Source organism: Lissotriton vulgaris, chromosome 1_1, assembly GCF_964263255.1.
Source record: "Lissotriton vulgaris chromosome 1_1, aLisVul1.2, whole genome shotgun sequence".
In the NCBI taxonomy this organism is placed as follows: Eukaryota; Metazoa; Chordata; class Amphibia; order Caudata; family Salamandridae; genus Lissotriton; species Lissotriton vulgaris.
In genome coordinates this window covers 233411202-233425994 of record NC_141685.1, presented here as the reverse complement: position 1 = coordinate 233425994, position 14793 = coordinate 233411202, and the positions used below count along the sequence as shown (strand labels likewise).

General features: G+C 41.9%; 5 non-coding genes across 5 annotated transcripts; all 5 read left to right on the top strand.

Annotated features, from left to right (window-relative positions):
- The first annotated feature begins 4401 nt into the window (after positions 1 to 4401).
- Positions 4402 to 4474, top strand: TRNAK-CUU (transfer RNA lysine (anticodon CUU)). Its single transcript has one exon. It is a non-coding gene; the product is annotated as a tRNA-Lys (tRNA).
- A 2201-nt stretch (positions 4475 to 6675) lies between these two features.
- Positions 6676 to 6748, top strand: TRNAK-CUU (transfer RNA lysine (anticodon CUU)). The gene has a single exon. It is a non-coding gene; the product is annotated as a tRNA-Lys (tRNA).
- Positions 6749 to 7738: 990 nt separating this feature from the next.
- Positions 7739 to 7811, top strand: TRNAK-CUU (transfer RNA lysine (anticodon CUU)). The gene has a single exon. It is a non-coding gene; the product is annotated as a tRNA-Lys (tRNA).
- Positions 7812 to 10888: 3077 nt separating this feature from the next.
- On the top strand, positions 10889 to 10961 carry TRNAK-CUU (transfer RNA lysine (anticodon CUU)). The gene has a single exon. It is a non-coding gene; the product is annotated as a tRNA-Lys (tRNA).
- A 3032-nt stretch (positions 10962 to 13993) lies between these two features.
- On the top strand, positions 13994 to 14066 carry TRNAK-CUU (transfer RNA lysine (anticodon CUU)). Its single transcript has one exon. It is a non-coding gene; the product is annotated as a tRNA-Lys (tRNA).
- Positions 14067 to 14793: the final 727 nt, after the last annotated feature.

Here is a 14793-nt window from a genome sequence, read left to right as displayed (position 1 = left end):
TTTTGATTCCTTGGAATGGAATTACTTGTGGGCAGTCTTGACGAAACTTGGTTTTGGGCTGGGCTTCCTGGGCTGGGTGCAACTTCTTTATTCTAGCCCCCTGGCTGCTGTTACGGTGAACGGTCGCATGTCTGCTCCCTTCGCACTTCAGCGAGGCACCAGACAGGGCTGTCCCTTGTCTCCGCTACTGTTTGCGCTGGCTTTGGAGCCCCTCGCGGCGATGCTGCGCTCACACCCTGACTTGCATGGGATCTCCTGGGCCCCGGGCTTTGAGGACAGGGTTTCCCTGTACGCAGACGACATCCTGCTGTATCTCACCTCCCCTTGCAAGTCGCTTATCGTGGCGTGCGATGTGCTCAGGCTGTTTGGGCGTTACTCCGGCCTGATTATTAACTGGGCCAAATCCTCCCTTTACATTCTCAAGGGCGACACGCTGCGCCTTCCCAGAGGCTGTAATATCCAACTGGCGGGACAAGGCTTTAAGTACTTGGGGATTTATATTTCACATAACCCTAAGGCAAGGTATGACCACAATTTGCTCCCCCCGCTCCACCGTCTGCGGCGGGACGTGGAGAGTTGGCGTAAGCTCCCTCTCTCATTGCTGGGCCGGGCGGCGTTGTTTAAAATGATGTCCCTGCCCAGGTTCCTGTATGCCTTGCAGAATACTCAGGACCTTGTCCCGGCCCGCTACTTCAGGGAGGTCGAGAGTCTGCAGCGGGCCCTTCTTTGGGACGGACGACCCCGTGTCGCTGTTCGGAAGCTCACCCTGCCATGGTATGATGGGGGCATTGCGTTACCGGACGTGCGGAGATACTACTGGGCCTCTCAACTTACCGCCATCAATCATGGTCTTTACGGTCCCGTGGACAACCCCGGTTATGCCATGGACCGCTGGCTTTTGCACGGAGGCAATTACTATCGCGCCCTATATTCTAGATCCTTTGATCGTAACCTCACCGGCCCGACCAAGGCGGCGGTCCATACGTGGCGGACGGTCACTAAAATACAGGGCTGGCAGGGCAGACTGACAAGATTTACCCCTCTCTTTGATTCCGACATTTTGGGCAAGCTTTGGCACACCAAGGGCTTCGAGAAGTGGGATCTCATAGGCATCTCGAGGGTTGAGGACATGCTCTCCAGGGGGGTGGTCAAGACTTTCCCACAGCTGCAGGCGGAGTATAAACTGAGTGCTACGGAGTTTTTCCGCTACGCCCAGCTGCAGCACGCAATAACTGCCGCCAGGCCAGAGGAGGGTGACATCCCCGAAAGTTCCCCTTTGGAGGACAGGGTGTTGGACGGACATATGCCTGATAGCGCCATCTCTCTGTCCTACAAGAAACTAATCAACGTTCAGGTGGACCTCCTCCAACGCTTGCGAGAACAGTGGGTGGCCGATGGGCTGGAGCTGGACGATGAGGACTGGCAGAGTGCTGTGTCCTCCCCTAAGGAGGTAGCCATTTCCTCGCGTCTGAGACTGGTCCAGTTTAAAATCCTTCACCGAGTGTATGTCACCGGCCCTAGGCTGGTACACATGGGCTTCTCGCCGGATGGCCTCTGCCGCCGTGGCTGCGGAGCCCTTGCCACCTTTCTCCATATACTGTGGGAGTGCCCCGTTATTGCCCCTTATTGGGAGAGGGTTCATAGAGTGATGCGGGAGGTGACTGGAGTGGAGTTGGCGGCGGAGGCGCGTAGATGCCTCCTGAATGTTTGGGAGCCTAATGACTATGATACGGCGCAGACCCGATGGGCCACACTGGGCAATATGGTCGCTAAACGGGACATAGCGCAGAGGTGGGGTTCTAATGCGGCCCCCCTGGTAGTACAATGGAAGGCCAACATGGACTGGTGTATGTTGCGCGAAAAGACTGTGTATACTGCCAGGGGGCGGCCTCAAACGTGGAACAAGGTATGGGGTGCCTGGAATGCCTATAGAGGAGACTTGTGTTTACCGCCTGCACCGTTGCCACGAGATAAAAGCTTGTCACCATAGACGTTGACGACAGCTATGTTACTCTTGTACTGATTCTCCTGTTCTTCCTTCCCCCCCCCCCGCTTTTGCTATATTCTGTCTCAATTCTTTCTATAACTTCTCCAGCTCCTTCCGCCTCCTACCGACTAGTGGTCTTTTTCATTTCCGTTGCCTTTTTCGCGCCCTTGGGCGCCATGTTTAAGTTTTTGTTTTTAAAAAATAAAACAACCTGCATTGTCCTGACATGAATCGCTAGGCACTATGACCGTTCTATTTTATGCTGCCTTGCCTCCGGGATGTTAGGCTGAATAGCTGTGTGCTTCCTACAATAAAGGTTTTAAAAATTTAATAAAAAAAAGATTAGCTAGGGTATGAGTCTAGATGAACACACCGCAATATCACTCATATTCGAGTAGTAAACAGGCCAACATGAACTGTAAAACATCCCATAAGTAGAGGTAAGGCATAAGTTAGCAGTGAACTTAACACTGTTATGGGCAATTGGACTTCAAATAAAGTGTGGAAGGCAGTGAGGTTACTTTTTTCATGTTATGCAGATTAAACACACAGGGGAATTAGCTCAAATGGTAGAGTGCTCGCTTAGCATGCGAGAGGTAGCGGGATCGATGCCCGCATTCTCCATTATAAAATTTGCATACATTTTATTTTTAACTTGTCATTGCCCATGGTCATTGCAGAGTAAGAACAGAAAAATCACAGATGGCTTTCAAATATGGTCTCATTATAACAACTAAAGTGGTTTAATCAAAAGGGTTCAGGTATTCTTTAGCATGTGAGAGGAATTTGAATTCTTATGCAATCTCAAAATGAAGTTCTCACAACTTCCATTTTCATTTTCTCTTATTTTTTTTGACACTCTGTCCCCTGAAGGATGTATAAATCTGGCTTTCCTTGCAAAACAAGAGTAGAGGAATATCCAGGATTTCATTTTATTCACAAAAAGGGATTGGTCTGCATACTGTCTTAAGGAGGGAACCCGGCTAGCTCAGTCGGTAGAGCATGAGACTCTTAATCTCAGGGTCGTGGGTTCGATCCCCACGTTGGGCAAAAATGAGTAATTTTTGCCTGAATATTGCATTGACTCTCATAATATGGAGATTAATCTTGCATTAGACATGCAATAACTCCCAAAAATTGTCCAGGAATGGATTTCCTTCATAAAAAATGATTAGTCTGCATACCATCTTGAAGTGGGAGCCCGGCTAGCTCAGTCGGTAGAGCATGAGACTCTTAATCTCAGGGTCGTGGGTTTGAACCCCACGTTGGGCCAAAATAAGTAATTTTTGCTGGACTCTCATAATCTGTTGATTATTCTTGCATTAGACATGCAATAACTATCAAAAATGGTATCTCCCTTGGTTTCTCATTGGTGGGAAATTTAACTTCAAGATTAGCTGGGGTATGAGTCTAGATGAACACACCGCAATATCACTAATATTCGAGTAGTAAACAGGCCAACCTGAACTGTAAAACATCCCATAAGTGGAGGTAAGGCATAAGTTAGCAGTGAACTTAACACTGTTATGGGCAATAGGACTTCAAATAAAGTGTGGAAGGCAGTGAGGTTACTTTTTTCATGTTATGCAGATTAAACACACAGGCGAATTAGCTCAAATGGTAGAGCGCTCGCTTAGCATGCGAGAGGTAGCGGGATTGATGCCCGCATTCTCCATTATAAAATTTGCATACATTTTATTTTTAACTTGTCATTGCCAAGATCATTGCAGAGTAAGAACAGAAAAATCACAGATGGCTTTCAAATATGGTCTCATTATAACAACTAAAGTGGTTTAATCAAAAGGGTGCAGGTATTCTTTAGCATGTGAGAGGAATTTGAATTCTTATGCAATCTCAAAATGAAGTTCTCACAAATTCCGTTTTCATTTTCTCTTATTTTTTTTGACACTCTGTCCTCTGAAGGATGTATAAATCTGGCTTTCCTTGCAAAACAAGAGTAGAGGAATATCCAGGATTTGATTTTCTTCACAAAAAGGGATTGGTCTGCATACTGTCTTGAGGAGGGAGCCCGGCTAGCTCAGTCGGTAGAGCATGAGACTCTTAATCTCTGGGTCGTGGGTTCGAGCCCCACGTTGGGCGAAAACGAGTAATTTTTGCCTGAATTTTGCATTGACTCTCATAATATGGAGAGTCCAGGAATGGATTTCCTTCATAAAAAATGATTAGTCTGCATACCATGCTCTCAGTCGGTAGAGCATGAGACTCTTAATCTCAGGGTCGTGGGTTCGAGCCCCACGTTGGCCGGAAACGAGTAATTTTTGCCTGAATATTGCATTGACTCTCATAATATGGAGATTAATCTTGCATTAGACCTGCAATAACTCCCAAAAATTGTCCAGGAATGGATTTCCTTCATAAAAAATGATTAGTCTGCATACCATCTTGAAGTGGGAGCCCGGCTAGCTCAGTCGGTAGAGCATGAGACTCTTAATCTCAGGGTCGTGGGTTCGAGCCCCACGTTGGGCGAAAATGAGTAACTTTTGCTGGATTATTGCATTGACTCTCATAATCTGGTGAATATTCTTGCATTAGACATGCAATAACTATCAGAAATGGTATTTCCCTTGGTTTCTCATTGGTGGGAAATTTAACTTCAAGATTAGCTAGGGTATGAGTCTAGATGAACACACCGCATTATCACTCATATTCGAGTAGTAAACAGGCCAACATGAACTGTAAAACATCCCATAAGTGGAGGTAAGGCATAAGTTAGCAGTGAACTTAACACTGTTATGGGCAATTGGACTTCAAATAAAGTGTGGAAGGCAGTGAGGTTACTTTTTTCATGTTATGCAGATTAAACACACAGGGGAATTAGCTCAAATGGTAGAGCGCTCGCTTAGCATGCGAGAGGTAGCGGGATCGATGCCCACATTCTCCATTATAAAATTTGCATACATTTTATTTTTAACTTGTCATTGCCCATGGTCATTGCCGAGTAAGAACAGAAAAATCACAGATGGCTTTCAAATATGGTCTCATTATAACAACTAAAGTGGTTTAATCAAAAGGGTTCAGGTATTCTTTAGCATGTGAGAGGAATTTGAATTCTTATGCAATCTCAAAATGAAGTTCTCACAACTTCCATTTTCATTTTCTCTTATTTTTTTTGACACTCTGTCCTCTGAAGGATGTATAAATCTGGCTTTCCTTGCAAAACAAGAGTAGAGGAATATCCAGGATTTCATTTTCTTCACAAAAAGGGATTGGTCTGCATACTGTCTTAAGGAGGGAACCCGGCTAGCTCAGTCGGTAGAGCATGAGACTCTTAATCTCAGGGTCGTGGGTTCGATCCCCACGTTGGGCAAAAATGAGTAATTTTTGCCTGAATATTGCATTGACTCTCATAATATGGAGATTAATCTTGCATTAGACATGCAATAACTCCCAAAAATTGTCTAGGAATGGATTTCCTTCATAAAAAATGATTAGTCTGCATACCATCTTGAAGTGGGAGCCCGGCTAGCTCAGCCGGTAGAGCATGAGACTCTTAATCTCAGGGTCGTGGGTTTGAACCCCACGTTGGGCCAAAATGAGTAACTTTTGCTGGACTCTCATAATCTGTTGATTATTCTTGCATTAGACATGCAATAACTATCAAAAATGGTATCTCCCTTGGTTTCTCATTGGTGGGAAATTTAACTTCAAGATTAGCTGGGGTATGAGTCTAGATGAACATACCGCAATATCACTAATATTCGAGTAGTAAACAGGCCAACCTGAACTGTAAAACATCCCATAAGTGGAGGTAAGGCATAAGTTAGGAGTGAACTTAACACTGTTATGGGCAATTGGACTTCAAATAAAGTGTGGAAGGCAGTGAGGTTACTTTTTTCATGTTATGCAGATTAAACACACAGGCGAATTAGCTCAAATGGTAGAGCGCTCGCTTAGCATGCGAGAGGTAGCGGGATCGATGCCCGCATTCTCCATTATAAAATTTGCATACATTTTATTTTTAACTTGTCATTGCCAAGATCATTGCAGAGTAAGAACAGAAAAATCACAGATGGCTTTCAAATATGGTCTCATTATAACAACTAAAGTGGTTTAATCAAAAGGGTGCAGGTATTCTTTAGCATGTGAGAGGAATTTGAATTCTTATGCAATCTCAAAATGAAGTTCTCACAAATTCCGTTTTCATTTTCTCTTATTTTTTTGACACTCTGTCCTCTGAAGGATGTATAAATCTGGCTTTCCTTGCAAAACAAGAGTAGAGGAATATCCAGGATTTGATTCTCTTCACAAGGGATTGGTCTGCATACTGTCTTGAGGAGGGAGCCCGGCTAGCTCAGTCGGTAGAGCATGAGACTCTTAATCTCAGGGTCGTGGGTTCAAGCCCCACGTTGGGCGAAAACGAGTAATTTTTGCCTGAATTTTGCATTGACTCTCATAATATGGAGAGTCCAGGAATGGATTTCCTTCATAAAAAATGATTAGTCTGCATACCATGCTCTCAGTCGGTAGAGCATGAGACTCTTAATCTCAGGGTCGTGGGTTCGAGCCCCACGTTGGGCGAAAACGAGTAATTTTTGCCTGAATATTGCATTGACTCTCATAATATGGAGATTAATCTTGCATTAGACCTGCAATAACTCCCAAAAATTGTCCAGGAATAGATTTCCTTCATAAAAAATGATTAGTCTGCATACCATCTTGAAGTGGGAGCCCGGCTAGCTCAGTCGGTAGAGCATGAGACTCTTAATCTCAGGGTCGTGGGTTCGAGCCCCACGTTGGGCGAAAATGAGTAATTTTTGCTGGATTATTGCATTGACTCTCATAATCTGGTGAATATTCTTGCATTAGACATGCAATAACTATCAGAAATGGTATTTCCCTTGGTTTCTCATTGGTGGGAAATTTAACTTCAAGATTAGCTCGGGTATGAGTCTAGATGAACACACCGCATTATCACTCATATTCGAGTAGTAAACAGGCCAACCTGAACTGTAAAACATCCCATAAGTGGAGGTAAGGCATAAGTTAGGAGTGAACTTAACACTGTTATGGGCAATTGGACTTCAAATAAAGTGTGGAAGGCAGTAAGGTTACTTTTTTCATGTTATGCAGATTAAACACACACGGGAATTAGCTCAAATGGTAGAGCGCTCGCTTCGCATGCGAGAGGTAGCGGGATCGATGCCCGCATTCTCCATTATAAAATTTGCATACATTTTATTTTTAACTTGTCATTGCCAAGGTCATTGCAGAGTAAGAACAAAAAAATCACAGATGGCTTTCAAATATGGTCTCATTATAACAACTAAAGTGGTTTAATCAAAAGGGTTCAGGTATTCTTTAGCATGTGAGAGGAATTTGAATTCTTATGCAATCTCAAAATGAAGTTCTCACAACTTCCATTTTCATTTTCTCTAATTTTTTCTGACACTCTGTCCTCTGAAGGATGTATAAATCTGGCTTTCCTTGCAAAACAAGAGTAGAGGAATATCCAGGATTTGATTTTCTTCACAAAAAGGGATTGGTCTGCATATTATCTTAAGGAGGGAGCCCGGCTAGCTCAGTCGATAGAGCACGAGACTCTTAATCTCAGGGTCGTGGGTTCGAGCCCTACGTTGGGCGAAAACGAGTAATTTTTGCCTGAATATTGCATTGACTCTCATAATATGGAGATTAATCTGGCATTAGACCTGCAATAACTCCCAAAAATTGTCCAGGAATGGATTTCCTTCATAAAAAAATGATTAGTCTGCATACCATCTTGAAGTGGGAGCCCGGCTAGCTCAGTCGGTAGAGCATGAGACTCTTAATCTCAGGGTCGTGGGTTCGAGCCCCACGTTGGGCGAAAATTAGTAATTTTTGCTGGACTCTCATAATCTGGTGATTATTCTTGCATTAGACATGCAATAACTATCAAAAATGATATCTCCCTTGGTTTCTCATTGGTGGGAAATTTAACTTCAAGATTAGGTAGGGTATGAGTCTAGATGAACACACCACAATATCACTCATATTCGAGTAGTAAACAGGCCAACCTGAACTGTACAACATCCCATAAGTGGAGGTAAGGCATAAGTTAGGAGTGAACTGAACACTGTTATGGGCAATTGGACTTCAAATAAAGTGTGGAAGGCAGTAAGGTTACTTTTTTCATGTTATGCAGATTAAACACACAGGGGAATTAGCTCAAATGGTAGAGCGCTTGCTTAGCATGCGAGAGGTAGCGGGATCAATACCTGCATTCTCCATTATAAAATTTGCATACATTTTATTTTTAACTTGTCATTGCCAAGGTCATTGCAGAGTAAGAACAGAAAAATCACAGATGGCTTTCAAATATGGTCTCATTATAACAACTAAAGGGGTTTAATCAAAAGGGTTCAGGTATTCTTTAGCATGTGAGAGGAATTTGAATTCTTATGCAATCTCAAAATGAAGTTCTCACAACTTCCATTTTAATTTTCTCTTATTTTTTTTGACACTCTGTCCTCTGAAGGATGTATAAATCTGGCTTTCCTAGCAAAACAAGAGTAGAGGAATATCCAGGATTTGATTTTCTTCACAAAAAAGGATTGGTTTGCATACTGTCTTAAGGAGGGAACCTGGCTAGCTCAGTCGGTAGAGCATGAGACTCTTAATCTCAGGGTTGTGGGTTCGAGCCCCACGTTGGGTTAAAATGAGTAATTTTTGCCTGAATATTGCATTGACTCTCATAATATGGAGATTAATCTTGCATTAGACATGCAATAACTCCCAAAAATTGTCCAGGAATGGATTTCCTTCATAAAAAATGATTAGTCTGCATACCATCTTGAAGTGGGAGCCTGGCTAGCTCAGTCGGTAGAGCATGAGACTCTTAATCTCAGGGTCATGGGTTCGAGCCCCACATTGGGTGAAAATGAGTACTTTTTGCTGGACTCTCATAATCTGGTGATTATTCTTGCATTAGACATGCAATAACTATCAAAAATATTATCTCCCTTGGTTTCTCATTGGTGGGAAATTTAACTTCAAGATTAGGTGGGGTATGAGTCTAGATGAACACACCACAATATCACTCATATTCGAGTAGTAAACAGGCCAACCTGAACTGTACAACATCCCATAAGTGGAGGTAAGGCATAAGTTAGGAGTGAACTGAACACTGTTATGGGCAATTGGACTTCAAATAAAGTGTGGAAGGCAGTGGGGTTACTTTTTTCATGTTATGCAGATTAAACACACAGGGGAATTAGCTCAAATGGTAGAGCGCTCGCTTAGCATGCGAGAGGTAGCGGGATCAATGCCCGCATTCTCCATTATAAAATTTGCATACATTTTATTTTTAACTTGTCATTGCCAAGGTCATTGCAGAGTAAGAACAGAAAAATCACAGATGGCTTTCAAATATGGTCTCATTATAACAACTAAAGTGGTTTAATCAAAAGGGTTCAGGTATTCTTTAGCATGTGAGAGGAATTTGAATTCTTATGCAATCTCAAAATGAAGTTCTCACAACTTCCGTTTTCATTTTCTCTTATTTTTTTTGACACTCTGTCCTCTGAAGGATGTATAAATCTGGCTTTCCTTGCAAAACAAGAGTAGAGGAATATCTAGGATTGGATTTTCTTCACAAAAAAGGATTGGTTTGCATACTGTCTTAAGGAGGGAACCTGGCTAGCTCAGTCGGTAGAGCATGAGACTCTTAATCTCAGGGTTGTGGGTTCGAGCCCCACGTTGGGTTAAAATGAGTAATTTTTGCCTGAATATTGCATTGACTCTCATAATATGGAGATTAATCTTGCATTAGACATGCAATAACTCCCAAAAATTGTCCAGGAATGGATTTCCTTCATAAAAAATGATTAGTCTGCATACCATCTTGAAGTGGGAGCCTGGCTAGCTCAGTCGGTAGAGCATGAGACTCTTAATCTCAGGGTCGTGGGTTCGAGCCCCACGTTGGGTGAAAATGAGTACTTTTTGCTGGACTCTCATAATCTGGTGATTATTCTTGCATTAGACATGCAATAACTATCAAAAATATTATCTCCCTTGGTTTCTCATTGGTGGGAAATTTAACTTCAAGATTAGGTGGGGTATGAGTCTAGATGAACACACCACAATATCACTCATATTCGAGTAGTAAACAGGCCAACCTGAACTGTACAACATCCCATAAGTGGAGGTAAGGCATAAGTTAGGAGTGAACTGAACACTGTTATGGGCAATTGGACTTCAAATAAAGTGTGGAAGGCAGTGGGGTTACTTTTTTCATGTTATGCAGATTAAACACACAGGGGAATTAGCTCAAATGGTAGAGCGCTCGCTTAGCATGCGAGAGGTAGCGGGATCAATGCCCGCATTCTCCATTATAAAATTTGCATACATTTTATTTTTAACTTGTCATTGCCAAGGTCATTGCAGAGTAAGAACAGAAAAATCACAGATGGCTTTCAAATATGGTCTCATTATAACAACTAAAGTGGTTTAATCAAAAGGGTTCAGGTATTCTTTAGCATGTGAGAGGAATTTGAATTCTTATGCAATCTCAAAATGAAGTTCTCACAACTTCCGTTTTCATTTTCTCTTATTTTTTTTGACACTCTGTCCTCTGAAGGATGTATAAATCTGGCTTTCCTTGCAAAACAAGAGTAGAGGAATATCCAGGATTTGATTTTCTTCACAAAAAGGGATTGGTCTGCATACTGGCTTAAGGAGGGAGCCCGGCTAGCTCAGTCGATAGAGCACGAGACTCTTAATCTCAGGGTCGTGGGTTTGAGCCCCACGTTGGGCGAAAACGAGTAATTTTTGCCTGAATATTGCATTGACTCTCATAATATGGAGATTAATCTTGCATTAGACCTGCAATAACTCCCAAAAATTGTCCAGGAATGGATTTCCTTCATAAAAAATGATTAGTCTGCATACCATCTTGAAGTGGGAGCCCGGCTAGCTCAGTCGGTAGAGCATGAGACTCTTAATCTCAGGGTCGTGGGTTCGAGCCCCACGTTGGGCGAAAATGAGTAATTTTTGCTGGATTATTGCATTGACTCTCATAATCTGGTGAATATTCTTGCATTAAACATGCAATAACTATCAAAAATGGTATCTCCCTTGGTTTCTCATTGGTGGGAAATTTAACTTCCAGATTAGCTAGGGTATGAGTCTAGATGAACACACCGCAATATCACTCATATTCGAGTAGTAAACAGGCCAACCTGAACTGTAAAACATCCCATAAGTGGAGGTAAGGCATACGTTAGCAGTGAACTTAACACTGTTATGGGCAATTGGACTTCAAATAAAGTGTGGAAGGCAGTGAGGTTACTTTTTTCATGTTATGCAGATTAAACACACAGGGGAATTAGCTCAAATGGTAGAGCGCTCGCTTAGCATGCGAGAGGTAGTGGGATCGATGCCCGCATTCTCCATTATAAAATTTGCATACATTTTATTTTTAACTTGTCATTGCCAAGGTCATTGCAGAGTAAGAACAGAAAAATCACAGATGGCTTTCAAATATGGTCTCATTATAACAACTAAAGTGGTTTAATCAAAAGGGTTCAGGTATTCTTTAGCATGTGAGAGGAATTTGAATTCTTATGCAATCTCAAAATGAAGTTCTCACAACTTCCGTTTTCATTTTCTCTTATATTTTTTGACACTCTGTCCTCTGAAGGATGTATAAATCTGGCTTTCCTTGCAAAACAAGAGTAGAGGAATATCCAGGATTTGATTTTCTTCACAAAAAGGGATTGGTCTGCATACTGTCTTAAGGAGGGAACCCGGCTAGCTCAGTCGGTAGAGCATGAGACTCTTAATGTCAGGGTCGTGTGTTCGAGCCCCACGTTGGGCAAAAATGAGTAATTTTTGCTGGACTCTCATAATCTGGTGATTATTCTTGCATTAGACATGCAATAACTATCAAAAATGGTATCTCCCTTGGTTTCTCATTGGTGGGAAATTTAACTTCAAGATTAGGTAGTGTATGAGTCTAGATGAACACACCACAATATCACTCATATTCGAGTAGTAAACAGGCCAACCTGAACTGTAAAACATCCCATAAGTGGAGGTAAGGCATAAGTTAGGAGTGAACTGAACTCTGTTATGGGCAATTGGACTTCAAATAAAGTGTGGAAGGCAGTAAGGTTACTTTTTTCATGTTATGCAGATTAAACACACAGGGAAATTAGCTCAAATGGTAGAGAGCTCGCTTAGCATGCGGGAGGTAGCGGGATCGATGCCCGAACTCTCCATTATAAAATTTGCATACAATTTAATTGTAACTTGTCATTGTCAAGGTCATTGCAGAGTAAGAACAGAAAAATCACAGATGGCTTTCAAATATGGTCTCATTATAACAACTAAAGTGGTTTAATCAAAAGGGTTCAGGTATTCTTTAGCATGTGAGAGGAATTTGAATTCTTATGCAATCTCAAAATGAAGTTCTCACAACTTCCGTTTTCATTGTCTCTTATTTTTTTTGACACTCTGTCCTCTGAAGGATGTATAAATCTGGCTTTCCTTGCAAAACAAGAGTAGAGGAATATCCAGGATTTCATTTTATTCACAAAAAGGGATTGGTCTGCATACTGTCTTAAGGAGGGAACCCGGCTAGCTCAGTCGGTAGAGCATGAGACTCTTAATCTCAGGGTCGTGGGTTCGATCCCCACGTTGGGCAAAAATGAGTAATTTTTGCCTGAATATTGCATTGACTCTCATAATATGGAGATTAATCTTGCAATAGACATGCAATAACTCCCAAAAATTGTCCAGGAATGGATTTCCTTCATAAAAAATGATTAGTCTGCATACCATCTTGAAGTGGGAGCCCGGCTAGCTCAGTCGGTAGAGCATGAGACTCTTAATCTCAGGGTCGTGGGTTTGAACCCCACGTTGGGCCAAAATAAGTAATTTTTGCTGGACTCTCATAATCTGTTGATTATTCTTGCATTAGACATGCAATAACTATCAAAAATGGTATCTCCCTTGGTTTCTCATTGGTGGGAAATTTAACTTCAAGATCAGCTGGGGTATGAGTCTAGATGAACACACCGCAATATCACTAATATTCGAGTAGTAAACAGGCCAACCTGAACTGTAAAACATCCCATAAGTGGAGGTAAGGCATAAGTTAGCAGTGAACTTAACACTGTTATGGGCAATAGGACTTCAAATAAAGTGTGGAAGGCAGTGAGGTTACTTTTTTCATGTTATGCAGATTAAACACACAGGCGAATTAGCTCAAATGGTAGAGCGCTCGCTTAGCATGCGAGAGGTAGCGGGATCGATGCCCGCATTCTCCGTTATAAAATTTGCATACATTTTATTTTTAACTTGTCATTGCCAAGATCATTGCAGAGTAAGAACAGAAAAATCACAGATGGCTTTCAAATATGGTCTCATTATAACAACTAAAGTGGTTTAATCAAAAGGGTGCAGGTATTCTTTAGCATGTGAGAGGAATTTGAATTCTTATGCAATCTCAAAATGAAGTTCTCACAAATTCCGTTTTCATTTTCTCTTATTTTTTTTGACACTCTGTCCTCTGAAGGATGTATAAATCTGGCTTTCCTTGCAAAACAAGAGTAGAGGAATATCCAGGATTTGATTTTCTTCACAAAAAGGGATTGGTCTGCATACTGTCTTGAGGAGGGAGCCCGGCTAGCTCAGTCGGTAGAGCATGAGACTCTTAATCTCTGGGTCGTGGGTTCGAGCCCCACGTTGGGCGAAAACGAGTAATTTTTGCCTGAATTTTGCATTGACTCTCATAATATGGAGAGTCCAGGAATGGATTTCCTTCATAAAAAATGATTAGTCTGCATACCATGCTCTCAGTCGGTAGAGCATGAGACTCTTAATCTCAGGGTCGTGGGTTCGAGCCCCACGTTGGGCGGAAACGAGTAATTTTTGCCTGAATATTGCATTGACTCTCATAATATGGAGATTAATCTTGCATTAGACCTGCAATAACTCCCAAAAATTGTCCAGGAATGGATTTCCTTCATAAAAAATGATTAGTCTGCATACCATCTTGAAGTGGGAGCCCGGCTAGCTCAGTCGGTAGAGCATGAGACTCTTAATCTCAGGGTCGTGGGTTCGAGCCCCACGTTGGGCGAAAATGAGTCATTTTTGCTGGATTATTGCATTGACTCTCATAATCTGGTGAATATTCTTGCATTAGACATGCAATAACTATCAGAAATGGTATTTCCCTTGGTTTCTCATTGGTGGGAAATTTAACTTCAAGATTAGCTAGGGTATGAGTCTAGATGAACACACCGCATTATCACTCATATTCGAGTAGTAAACAGGCCAACCTGAACTGTAAAACATCCCATAAGTGGAGGTAAGGCATAAGTTAGCAGTGAACTTAACACTGTTATGGGCAATTGGACTTCAAATAAAGTGTGGAAGGCAGTGAGGTTACTTTTTTCATGTTATGCAGATTAAACACACAGGGGAATTAGCTCAAATGGTAGAGCGCTCGCTTAGCATGCGAGAGGTAGTGGGATCGATGCCCGCATTCTCCATTATAAAATTTGCATACATTTTATTTTTAACTTGTCATTGCCAAGGTCATTGCAGAGTAAGAACAGAAAAATCACAGATGGCTTTCAAATATGGTCTCATTATAACAACTGAAGTGGTTTAATCAAAAGGGTTCAGGTATTCTTTAGCATGTGAGAGGAATTTGAATTCTTATGCAATCTCAAAATGAAGTTCTCACAACTTCCGTTTTCATTTTCTCTTATTTATTTTGACACTCTGTCCTCTGAAGGATGTATAAATCTGGCTTTCCTTGCAAAACAAGAGTAGAGGAATATCCAGTATTTGATTTTCTT